Below are 13276 nucleotides of genomic sequence, written 5' to 3' on the forward strand. Positions count from 1 at the left end.
ACCAACCCTAGAGGTTGGTTACCAAGGGGTCACCCTAGTCTATTAGTGTGAAGGCAGGCAGCTCCATTGTAGTTCAGTAATTTGTGAGTAGAAAAAGCAGTACCTTTGCAACGTGAAGGGAGAAGGGGCCTGGAACAAAACGGCCCAGATATATCAGAGAGGACTGGAGAAGCAGCAGGCAGTGAGAGAGAGGCTGAGGAGAGCCTTGATGGAGCAAAGAGGGAGTCTTGGTGGGGGCACAGGCCCGTCTAGGCTGGGGCCCTGAGGGTAGTAAGTGGTTGCGAAGCAAGCTCAGTGGCTTGGCTCCTGCTCTTACCACACCTAATTCCTGTCAATTATTACTAACAGGAATAACTTTTCTTCATTTTCATATGGACCTTATTTACCCAGAGGTGTCTCTGGTGAAATGAGTTGAGGGGAAATATATAATCACTTGTGACTCCTGCTTTATTCTAAGTTGTCCAGCAAAGAGCATCAAATTAGGAAGCACCTTATGTCTGCGTCCCTAACCCCCACTCCCGTATCTTTAGCTCCAGACTTGGTCTTGGTTTGCATGTGTTGTATCGATATGACCACAACATCAGAGAATATTGAGGTTTTCCCAATATACTGAGTTTTCTTAAATAATGATGAATGTAATAGTAGGTTACATTTGAATAGTTATTTAGTTTATAAAGTGCCTTCATGTTTATTTATTTCCTTATTTGAGCTTCATAACAACTTATATTAAAGAAAGCATTATTAGCCCATATTACAAATAGGAAACCAAAGCTCAAAGATTTTCCAGAGGGACGAAGGTAGAGATAATTCTCAACCCAGGGGTTTTGGCTCTTAATTCCATGTTCTTTATACTATATTCTGTATGGGTATCTACACTGATGTGTGTATCTAGCTATATAGATATTTAAAATTTTATTTTGATTAAATAATGTGATTTTGAAAAGCACTCTGCTGGACACAGTGAGGATTTCCACATGAGTTTTGTCATATTTTCTTGGGTAACATAGGTCCTGTCTGTGGGGATTTATTAGTAACACAGGCTTTGGGATGACTTGGCATGGCTGCCTTCAGGACTCCCTGGGAAATGAATTTTCCCACTCTGTTTGTTGATTTTATGTGCTTATATAATCAGTTCCCAAAACTTTAAGACTCATTATTTTCCACCTCTGGTGGGACCTTTGTGAAATTTCCCCATTTTCTCTTCAAGGAGTTTCAAGTTAGTCACTACCCTTTACAATGACTTTTGAGATTTTCTATACACTGTTCTCAGTAGCAGCAAAAGAAATTCCCACACAGTCAGATGGCAAACAAACACCCGCAATGTTCAGGCACACAAGTGACTAAGCTGATCAAGGTGTGTTTAAAATGTAATCTTCAACCAGGAACTTGACATTTCCCTGTAGACTTCCAAATCTGTGCTATTTCTTCATGTCCCCTCCAATTTTCTAGAGTCATTTTCATTAAGGAGTCAGAAAACCCAACATTAGAAAGCATACATATTATTAGGAATGGGAAAGCAAATTTTATTACCTTCCCAGTTTAAATTGTCTTCATTATTAATTTCCTCTCTCACTCCTCTCAACTTTATGGAATGCTCTTGACTACCTACTTTTCGTCTCGCATCCATCAACACATCCTTGAAGAAACAAAAATGCCATGTAAACTCCTCATAACTTCATTTCTTCTCAAAGACTTGATTGAGTTGGGGCTCATTTGTACTTCAGTAGAAGGTGTCCAAGGTAACTCCCAGAGTACTCAGGAAATGCTGCTTTAGTGACTCAAAAATTATACTAATTTAGTGTTATTAAAGTGTTTCTTGCTTGAAGTGATTTCTACTTTATCTAGTCATCATAAAAGAGCATATTCCTTCTCTGACAGAGAATGTCTCTTTGTGACCCAGCGTAAATTACTTAAGCTATCTTCCTCCAATTTCCTCAGTTGCAGGAAAAAAAAAAGAAAGAAAAGAAAAAAAACGAGGCCGGCCATGTTGAACTGATTACATGGTAAAGAAGGTGACTGAGTTCTTATTTATAACATCCTGAAGATCAAAAGCCATATATGTACAGCATAATTAGTAATACTCTATAGTGTTTGTTGTAACCTATAGAGTTAATGGCCTTGAATTACTGTGACTCATACTGTGCATTGTATTCAATAAAGTCATTCTCAAAAAGGAAAGTAGCATGAAATAAAGCGTTGGCCCAACATTTTGAGCACACGTCAAATTGAAAGAGGACCAGAGGAAAAATCTTCAGTGGTGGATGTGGTTTCAGTAGACACAAAATAACCAATAGGCAACATGCAGGGAAGACATAAAACATTCCACATGCCTCTGAGACTCCTTGATCTATTACCACTTTCCTGGAGAGCCCCACATCATGCAATTCATGCAGACCCTATGAGGTGAGACCGTCTATCTGCTCAGGCATGCAGAAATCTGTGAGAAGCCAGGGGTGGGAAAACTTCGGAGGAAAAGAAGTGCTAGTGGCCAGGAAAGGAATGGCCTTAAGAGTTGAATAGTCCGAGGAGAGAAGCAGATGTCTTGGGGCAAAGCATTTTTTTCTCTCTCAAAACTTTCTTGTCCATCACGGACATAGAGAAGGGACTTGTGGTTGCCAAGGGGGGGGGGGGGTTGGGGGAGGGATGGGGTGGGAGTTTGGGGTTAGCAGATGTAAGTTATTATATATAGAATGGTTATGCGACAAGGTTCTACCGTATAGCACAGAGAACTGTATTCAACATCCTCTGATAAACCATAATGGAAAAGAATATAAAAAAAGAATGTATATATATGTATAACTAAATCACTTTTCTGTACAGCAGAAATTAACACAATATTGTAAATCAACTGCACTGTAATTAAAAAAATTTTTTTTCTTGTCTAGATGTTCAACTGCATAAGGACGGGCAATCCCTGAATTCAGTCATGTGCCCCATGGAACAGAGTACACTGTGAAAGTGCATCTCAGCAAATATCCTTCTTCAAAACATAGCTTTAAAACTGAGGACACGCTTAGCCTGGTAAGTGGAAATAAACAAAGCAAAGCGTTCTGTAACAGCCCTGTGACCCATTGTTAAAGGAACCAAACCCACAGGCACAAGACACGAGTCATTGTGAGGCAAGTGATAGTTCTTTGGTGAGCTCAGAGGCTGTTCTCGTGCAGTGACACTTGGGCCACTGCCCACTGATGTGAATGACCCGGTGTGTTCAGTCCCTGTACTTCCTGACCCTAGCTCTTGGCATTCATGGGCTGTGCAGTGGGCGTGCACATGTAAGTTTGCTTTTTGCATCAGTTTCAATTCCCTCCTCATTTTTTAGGGTAAGAATGAGAAATAGTCTATCAAGGGTTACTGAAACACACACACACACACACACACACACACACACACACACACACACACACACAGAGTAAATCCAGAGAGACATCGAGTGAAAAATGTTATAGACTTGTTAAAATCCAAGGACATTAAGTAGAGAAGAAATTCATTACCATTTTTAAAAGTCTGATATATTAAACTGATAAATTTATTTTAAAATGACCTTTTAGAAACTAACACACCATTGTAAAGCAATTATACTCCAATAAAGATGTTAAAAAAACCAGGCAATATTCTTTTAAATATTCATACACTTCTTGTCCAAATGATAAATCAAAAATATAATTCCCTAAACTTTCATAAGTTGATTATAAACTTAAACGTATCTAAATGTAAATTAAAATCGCAAGTCAAGTATATCAGATTTTCTTAGTAACTCTATATTAGGCTGAATTATGGCTACCTAAAGATATCGGGTCCTAATTCCTAGAACCTATAAATGTTACTTTCTAAGGAACAATGGCCTTTGTTGTGATTAAGTATCTTGATAAGGGGAAATTATCCTGGATTACCTGCCTGGACCTTAAATCCAATCACAAATGTCCTTATGAGAGAAAGAGGGAGATCAGACAGACACAGGAAGAGGAGGAGCCATGTAACTACAGAGGCAGGGATTGGAATGATGTGGCCATGAGTCAAGGAATGCTGGCAGCCACTAGAAGCTAGAAGAGGCAAGGGATGGATTCTCCCCCAGAGCTTCTGGAGGCAGTGCAACCTTGATTTTGGACTGCTGCCCTCTTCCAGAGCTAGGAGAGAATACATTTCTGTTGTTTTAAGGTACCAAGTTTGTGGTCATTTGTAACAGCCGGCACAGGAAACTAATACACTTTTTAACACCCTAACAAGCAAACAGAATAACCTAAAATGTCATTATGGTTACCAAACTGTTTAAATATCTTCTCATCATTCCTGCTTAAAAAAATACAGTTGTTATGATTTTGCTTCTTAATCTTATTTTCCAATCAGCTGAGGTTGCATGTTCTGGGTGTGTTGACTCCTTAACTCGGCTGGGGCCTACAGCTTGATTCAAGATGATTCAAACCTGAGCCACCAATCATAGGCTGAGGTCCTTCTCTAATAGTGCTCTCTGGTTTTGTCATAGAATTTTAACTGACTTTCCTATTGACTTTGGTTTTCTTTGCATATTTTCCTTTTGGCCTATAACTGTAACATAGTGAAATAGTCTGTAGGATAATTATGTATTTCTTATGGGTAGTTCATTACACTAGTTAAGAAAATCTAGCAGATTCATTTTCTTGGATGGGCCATTAGTTCTCCTTCAGATTATGTTAGAATGCCCCTGTTAAGATTGCTGCTGAACTGACTATTTATTATACGTGTCTCCTTGCCCTCAACTGTTTCTTTCTGGTGGTTATGTGAGAGCAGCAGCAGTAATGATTGGCTCTTCCTGTCACTGATGCAACTCCAGGGTGCCCTGGAGTTGTCTCACCTACAGTTTTCTTCTCATAGTCCTGATTTCACTTCTACAAAGTCACTAAATATTTAAACATATTCTACTATATACGTGTGCCACAAGCAGGGATGAGGGCATTGGACCCATCACTTGATGGCTTTCTCCCACTTTGCATCCTTAATGTGTTGACTTTGTTTGTTTCTCTTGCTTCACGGATCACAGGTGACTGTTGCTCCAGGTGTTATGTAGGAAGAAGAGCAAACATGGGCAGCAGGCTGGTGGCTACCCTTCCATCCCGAAGGCAAAAGCTTTCCCAAGACGCCCAGTCTCAACAAAGCAGATTTCCATGCACCTCTCATTGGCCCAAAGTATGTCATGGGACCTCCTGGCTTCAAAGAAGACTGGGCACAGGTGCTTAGAATTTCTAGTCTCTACTAGTGTGAGGCAAGCAAGGGAGAAAGGTTGGGAAGGGGGACTGATCAGCCAGCCTCCCGCCTGCCCCACAACCTCTCTGCGTGTCTGCCTTACACTTTTCTCGCTCTCTAGACCTCTTTCTTCTGCTTCACAATTTAGATGGCCCCAAATGACCACCTTAGCTCTAGAGAAACTCCCAGTCCAGAGGCCTCTTTCTCTATTTGTGAACCATGGCCTTTTTGCTTTAGATTTACTGGGGATACTCGTTAAAAGGATCCTGAGCTCCGAACCTACTGTGTCAGACACATCCTGAAGATCAAATATCCTTCAGCTCTAGACCCAAAGATATGCTGCTGGAGCTTGGGAATCTTGCATGATTCTTATGCACACTAAACTTTGAGGGTCAGTGAACTGGAGTCCTTGGGTCCCAATTCCAAATTCCTGGGAAAGGGCTCCTGATTGGTCTGCTTGGGTCCGGCATGTATAACCCTCAGTCCATTCAACTGAGGGTGCCATTGGAAAGCGGGTAGGCTCAGGGCCCATGGCGCTGATCTCCTATCAGTGATGCTAGGAGTAGACTCTCTAAGGAGCAAGACAGGGCAAGAAAGGTAAACCTACTAACTTCTCTGTTACAGGACTTACAATTCCCAATGTGCGATTTCTCATTTCACAGGTGCCCTCTGATGATCCCAGATGTCTGTCTCACCCAGCAGGTTTCTGCTTATGCAACTCAGGGCACTGCTTCTGACCCAGTGACCTGCCCTTCCCTGTCTGGTTATGCCCAGCCTGCTGTGGAGGTCATCTCATTTCACTTCCTTCCCATTACCTGCCCAGGCCTCTCCTCACTCATGTCACTCAGTTTTGACACGCTATGGGGCTTTTTGTTGGTGCATCACAATTCAGCCAACGCAGCAAGTTCCAAAAAGCAGATGTGAAGAAATGTCACATTAAAAAAAATTTTGGGGGGATGATTACTGGACTGAATGTCAATATTATGACCTGGTATGAGTGTGTTTCGTGTTTGGTAATTGCAATCATTGTTGTTTTTGTTGTGGTCATCCATTTACAATGCTTGGTGTCAGTTTATTTATCTCTTGTAAAAATAAAATACAGTGTGTGTGTAAAAAAAAAAATTAGACACTTTAGCCCAATAATAATTCTTTAATATGTACTGGGAAAAAAAATTTTTTTTCTGTAGTTAAACTTTGCTCAGCTCCATGTGTAGACTTCATTTTTACTGATAGCCTATATTTCTGTTTTGTTTTGTTTTGTTTTTTTTGCGGTACACGGGCCTCTCACTGTTGTGGCCTCTCCCGTTGCAGAGCACAGGCTCCGGATGCGCAGGCTCAGCGGCCATGGCTCAAGGGCCCAGACGCTCCGTGGCATGTGAGATCCTCCCGGACCGGGGCATGAACCCGCGTCCCCTGCATCGGCAGGCGGACTCTCAACCACTGCGCCACCGGGGAAGCCCTGATAGCCTATATTTCTTAATCTTTCCATGTTAAGATAACTCCTTACTTCCAATTTAAGATTTTGCCTCTTTTAGGAAGGTTGCAGTCAAATTCAGTTTTCTTTTTCTCCTTAAGAGTGACCTCAGTAGGCAGGGGGCTTAGGAGTAATCTGTGTTCTCCTGTAATCCTCTGCCTTTGATGGCCACTGTGTTGTCATGCTCCAGGCTCTGGGGAATTGTGGTTGTCACCATGAGGCATCACCCATCCTGCCTGGTCTTTGATCTAGTGTGCTGGCAGCCATTGCTGCTGACTCTGGTCTCTGCCTTGGTAGTGATCAACCATGAAGCCCACACTTCTGCAAACTTCTGCTCCACTCCTAGATCTCTCATGACTCACCAACTCCTGTAGCCCCTCCACACCTCTGCTTGAGGTTTCAAAACTCTCAGTTTTCTATCCTATTATTCTATTATATGCAGGACCCTGCAAGGCTCTTTGAAGATTTTTGCTTAGCTGCTTCCCTCAGTCATTGCCAATTTATGACCCAAGAGCCATGTTGCTTTAATGCCTTCAAAATCATAGCTTTTCTGTGAGACTGGCTGTCCTCTTGGGCTCTGACTTGGAAAGTCATACTGAGTGTCTTTACCACATTCCACCTAAGATTTGGCTGCAGGAGGGGGCAGATTTCACCACCAGCTATCTTACTCATTAAGCACCCTGTCTTATTCTCTCTGAATCTCTTTCTCTTGCTCATTGGTAGATCTTCATTTCCTTTTTGGGTAGGATGACACATACAGAAACTGACATTCTTCAGTATTCTGTGGAAGTTAGTGCAAACTCAGTGCTCAGCCCACCAAAGTAGGTTCTTGATCATTAAAGCCCCGCTCCCAGAATTCCACGCAAGCCATTCATTTCCCTCAACAAAAGCTGGTTCTTGCAAATTAAACAAAAACAACAAAACCCTTTGGCTTTCAGATTATAGTGTCTACTCTGCATTTAAGAAATCGAGTCACAATTTTCATAGACTTCTTTGTTTTAGGCTCACCTGCTCTCCCCTGACAAAACCTCATATAGAAAGTATCACTGGTACTTGAAAAGCCTGAGAAAGTGTAGGATAAAATCAACCAATAACACGTAGATCAATGTGAAACATTCTCATCCCATTCCACTCTCAGTTATGTTCTCTTACCTGTGATCCATGAATTAATCTTGTCTCTCCTAATAGACTAGAAGCTCCCTGATGGCAGGGTTCATGTATTTTCAATCTCCCCTCAAACCCCCAGCACTCAACAAATGTCTTTTCCACAATCTATTTAGTGCCATGTTTTAGGGTTTGTTTTTTGGTTTGTTTGTGGGTTTTCTTTTTCATTTTTTGTTTTGGTGATTTTACTGTTTGAAATGGTCCCTAATCAGAGTGCTGAAGTGCTGTCTAGTGTTCCCAAGCACAAGAAGGCTGGGTTATGCCTTATGGAGAAAATATGGGTATTAGATAAGCTTTGTTCAGACATGAGTTAGTGTTGTTGGCTGTGAGCTCAATGTAAATGAATCAATAATATATATTAAACAGGGTGTCTTTAAACAGAAACACACATAAAACAAGGTTAAGTATTGGTTGGTTGATGGAAATGTGACCAGAGAGCCTTGTGGGAACCTAACACTGTATTTCCCCAGGATCAAAGTGATTCAGTTTTGCTAAATCAGTATTCCCAGTGATTTTATAGAATACAACTACTGGAAATATTGCGAATCAACTGTATGTGTTTGCAGAACGATGTGGAAGTGCAGTCATTGTGACAGCTCACCCCCGCATCTTCAGCTTCATGATGCTAATCTTACTGACAGGCACAAAATAATGGAACTACATTTAGATATAGACACAGCTGTGTACAAATCCAAGTTCTACCTCTGGGCAAGTAACACTCTCATTGAATCTCTAAAATAAAAACCTTCCAAATTAGTTGTGATGACTAAAATGAGATAATATATCAGTCTGGAATAGAGTAGACATTTAACAAATAGTATCACTGTAGTTATCAGTCAATGAATAGTTGATTTCTCAAGACAGATCTAACTGGATGTTTGAGTAGAGGCAGGTAACTCTAGTCACCATCTGATGCTCATTTCAACTGGGAGTTTGAGTATGTAGCATAGTGACTGGATATATTGCCTTAGATCACATCTCTGAGATAGTGGGAATAGGTTAGCCTTAGGACCCTACCAGAGCAGAATAAAAACATCCAACCCAGGGCTTCCCTGGTGGCGTAGTGGTTGAGAGTCCGCCTGCCGATGCAGGGGAGGCGGGTTCGTGCCCCGGTCTGGGAAGATCCCACATATCGCAGAGTGGCTGGGCCCGTGAGCCATGGCCGCTGAGCCTGCACGTCTGGAGCCTGCGCTCCGCAACGGGAGAGGCCACAACAGTGAGAGGCCCGAGTACCGCAAAAAAAAAAAAAAAAAAAAAAATTCAACCCAAATCAGTTTATCGTAATTAATGCCAGGATAGTTTGCATATTATTAGATGTTTCAGGAAAAATATAACTCTGATGGTACCTCTCTTTCTTTTTTTCCTTCCAGAAGAAAGAATTTGAACTACACCCGTTACAAGATATGAACAAGTGAAGCAGCATTTTATCTAGAATAAATGACTATATGCTGTAAGAATTCTGTTGATATGGAAACCATGTTTTTGATACTGTAACTGAATCATCACTTGCTTCTATCAGGTTTTGATGACCACGGGGAAATTATGTTTTTTACTGAGCCAACCCTTGTGTGTCAACAAAGGCAGCTTAAGAGTCATTTAAATAAAAGTTTTCAAGAAGACCTAACTTCACAAAAAGCAGTGCATATCACCAGTTAATAGAGTTAAATTTTTTGTTTTTCAATTTGGTAAGACTGAATTGGATATTTTACATAATGCAAGTTTACATTACACTTTAAACAAACATTTTCTTCCAGGAGTGGTCCTGATCTCTAGGCTGTATGCTTAGCATCTCCACTTAGGTGTCTGACAATCCTCACACTAACCATCCCTTTCCTCCTCTTTACTATCTTAGCAATGACATTACCAGTCAGGCTGTGGCTCAAGTCTAATATCTGCAAATCAGCCATGATCTCGTTCTTTCCTTCACATCCCATTCTTTGGGGGGTTCTTTCAGCTATACCTCCAAAATATATCCCCAATCCAACCACATCTCACTCCCTCTACTGCTACACAGTTAGTCCAAGAAATCATTGTGTCTCACCTGAACTGTTCCAACGGCCTCTTAACTGGTCTGCCTACCTTCATGCTTGTTCTACCCATAGATACCTCCCTTTCATTCTTCATTTATCAGACAGAATATTCTTTTTAAAGATTATATTTGATCATATCACTCCCCACTGAAAACTCTCCCATTGTAATTAAATAGAATCTAAACTCTATTAGGGCTCAAGGGCTTACCTGAGCTGTTCTCACCAACATCCTGGACCTAATCTTGTACCCCTCTCCCTGTCACTTATTACATTCCTCTCCCTACCACTCTCTGCTCTTCTCTTTGTCTCTGGAAAATGCAAAATTTGTTCTGGTCTCACAGCCTTTTCTCCTGCCATTTCCTCTGGTTGGAATGGTCTTTCCCTAAGATCTCAACTTACTCTGGCTTCTTTTCTCATCATCTGAGACTCAGAGAAAATGACATCTCTTCAAAGAGTCCTTCCCTGACTACTTAGCTAGAGTAGTTATCCCTTGCTGAAGACACCCTCTATCCTATTACCTTATTTGTTTCTCTAGGAAACATCATTCTCTGAATCATCCCTCCTCTTCTCCCCTTCTCACTCCCTCTCTTGCTCTCCGTCTTCCTCCCTTCCTTCTTCTTTTCCTACTTGTTTATTGGCTATTTGCCCCCATCACAGCATAAACATCACTAAGACAAAGATTTCCCTCATTTCCCACTGTAATTTTAGCACCGAGAATAGTATCTGGCTCATCGCAGGTGCTCAATTAATAAATATCTACCATTTATTGAGTGATCTCTGTGAGTCAGGTAGCTTCATTAGATATCTATCTCTATTTCTCAAAACAACCTTACAAAGATTTAAATATGAATAAGTTGGAGTATGGAGAGGTTATGTGACACAGCTAATTGGTGTGAAACTAAGTTGAATTGAGAAGGTCTGTTGGATTTCAAATCCCATGATTTTTGTCTGTAATTCAACACTGCTTCACTCTACTTGATTTCCAACCTCCATGTTTGTGACTAAGCATCCTTGTATTTATCTTTCACATTTGATTTTACCAAATGATTGCCTTTATACAGCTATTGATATCTGGTATCATTTTTGCTGAGATTGATATTAAGAAATTTACTAATCTTTTGGGTTAGTTTTCTTTATAGGTATAAGACAACTTTTAATCAAGTACAATGAAACTGATGGTAATTAGTATCATGGAAATGAGTTTTTTTTCTGAGATATTAGTAGATATAGAAAATAATACGTAGTAGTTTTATCTTCCTCAATCAATTTATTGTGGCTGGCTCTATTGCAGTAATTATATCAGCTTGTATATTTGCTTCCCCCTTTCTCCACAGAGTTTTTCATTCTCTATTGCAGTTTATATAAGACATAAATTTATAGACCTCAAGTCCTTTTCAAAATGGGTGTGGGTAGAGAGGGGAGTGGGAAGTAGAAACCATAAAAGAATACATGCATTTAGAGCTGTCCTAACGATTGAGTGATGTCATTCTGAACACCTTAAAGACAAATATTGAGAGTGAGGGAAGTGCTTGTGGTGAATCGAAGAGAGAGCATAGTTTTGACTGAATTGAGGGCAGATATCCCTGACTAGGGCCTCACGTACAAGCTGTATTTTTATACCTCTACTTAGTGGGGCAAATCTGAACACTAGCAAGAATTACCCCAGAGCAGTAGAGATAGGACAGATCTCTGGCCTCAGCCCTCCTTCCACCGCAGCCTTGTCTTCAAACACCCACACACTCCCCAGCATCTTCTCAATGTACCCATCTGCACCACAAGCAGCTGGATGATACACAGAAGCCTGGCTCCCAGCTGCCCACTAGTGCCTGAATTAGCTGTTGTATCTCTTGGGCGTAAAGGGGACCAGAGAATATAGAAGAAAGGAAATATGGAAGACCTAAGACTTACTCATCAGTTTGCAAAGAAACTAAGAGGCTACACCATGGAATTCCAGACACCCCATACTTTAGCTTCCTTGACCTATAACTGACCATTCTCTTGCCTTATTGGCTCCAACTCACACACTCCTTTACCAGGACTCTCTGTGGTTCCTGTGCTTTTCCTGTGTCCTGCCCCCACCCACTTGCCCATCAACCTGTCCTGATCCTCAGGTTCCTGTCGCTGGGGGCCTAGTATCTCTGGCTTTGTCTCTTTCCAGCGGGATGTGAAAGGAGATCTACCTTCCCATCTGCACTTTTTCACTAAAGTTGGCCTTTTCTTTATGCCAGGTCACTCCTATTCCCTCTATTAGTCTTTAAGAAAATAAAAAACTCATTCGCTATCAACAAGGCTCATGCACTTCCCAACCACCAAGTTCTGGAGGGCTGCTGAAGTGACATTTTATGCCTGTAGCCCAAGCAACTTAACTTCATGCCTAGGATATCGTGCAAAAAAAACAAGAGTGTGGGCGGTTCCTTCCCTCTACTTTATGGTTTCAAAGCCTCAGGAAGTAAAAATCTACCTATACTTGGTTGGTTCTCAGTCTATTCTAACAGAAAGTCTGCACCATTCAAAACTATTCCAAATAATTAAATTATGCACAAAGAGGGTTTTCTTTTCTTCCTTCAGGTAGTTAGATCAGATAACAACCTAATAAAAATAGTTAACTATTTTTGTTCACATCTATTAGAAGTAAAGATCAATGTGTATTAATCTGCTCTGTGGAAAAGTTTATGTGAATAATTATAATTTCCATGTAGTAATTTTAAGTTTTATAATTTGTATTTAGTTCCAAAAGGAGAAAAAGAAACTAAGTTGCTGAAAGCTAACATAAATGAGGTAAATTCTATCCCAATTAAGTTATTTTCAACATTTCTAGACATTTTGGGTGACAGGCTTTTAAAAAAATAAATTTTATGACAGTGTTATGAAAGTAAGGACATTTTTATATTTCATAAACCTTGACTGTTCCAACAGTATAACAGTACTATCAATATTGTATGAATTTATTATGTAAGACAAAGCTACATTTTTCAGAATCATTTCTTTATTGAGCATAAATATAATTTCCCCCAGCGAATCCAGAGCACGCTGTGGTAGGTTAGGCTGTTTTTTTGCCATGCTGTCATGTTAGAAGCATTTCCTTGGGATATGAATATTTCTTTGAAAACATGATTTATGATGACTACATACTATTTATTTGATCAAATGCTGCTCCACGATTTTGCTGATATCTCATGAGATTTTGGTTGTTTCTTATTTTTCCATATTAAAAAATACGGCAGTAAGATTTTTTTATTTCTTGAGCTCAAAACTTACTTTCCCCTGACTGAAAGAGCAAGAATTAGTGCTGAGCTGAGACCGACGTTCAGTGCTGCGATTGGAGTCTTCAGTCCTTCCCTGTTTGTCTTGCGGATGTGTGAGGAGTTTTTAGGTGTGAGGTTTCCTGACA

Source organism: Delphinus delphis, chromosome 14 (assembly GCF_949987515.2).
Source record: "Delphinus delphis chromosome 14, mDelDel1.2, whole genome shotgun sequence".
Taxonomy (NCBI): domain Eukaryota; kingdom Metazoa; phylum Chordata; class Mammalia; order Artiodactyla; family Delphinidae; genus Delphinus; species Delphinus delphis.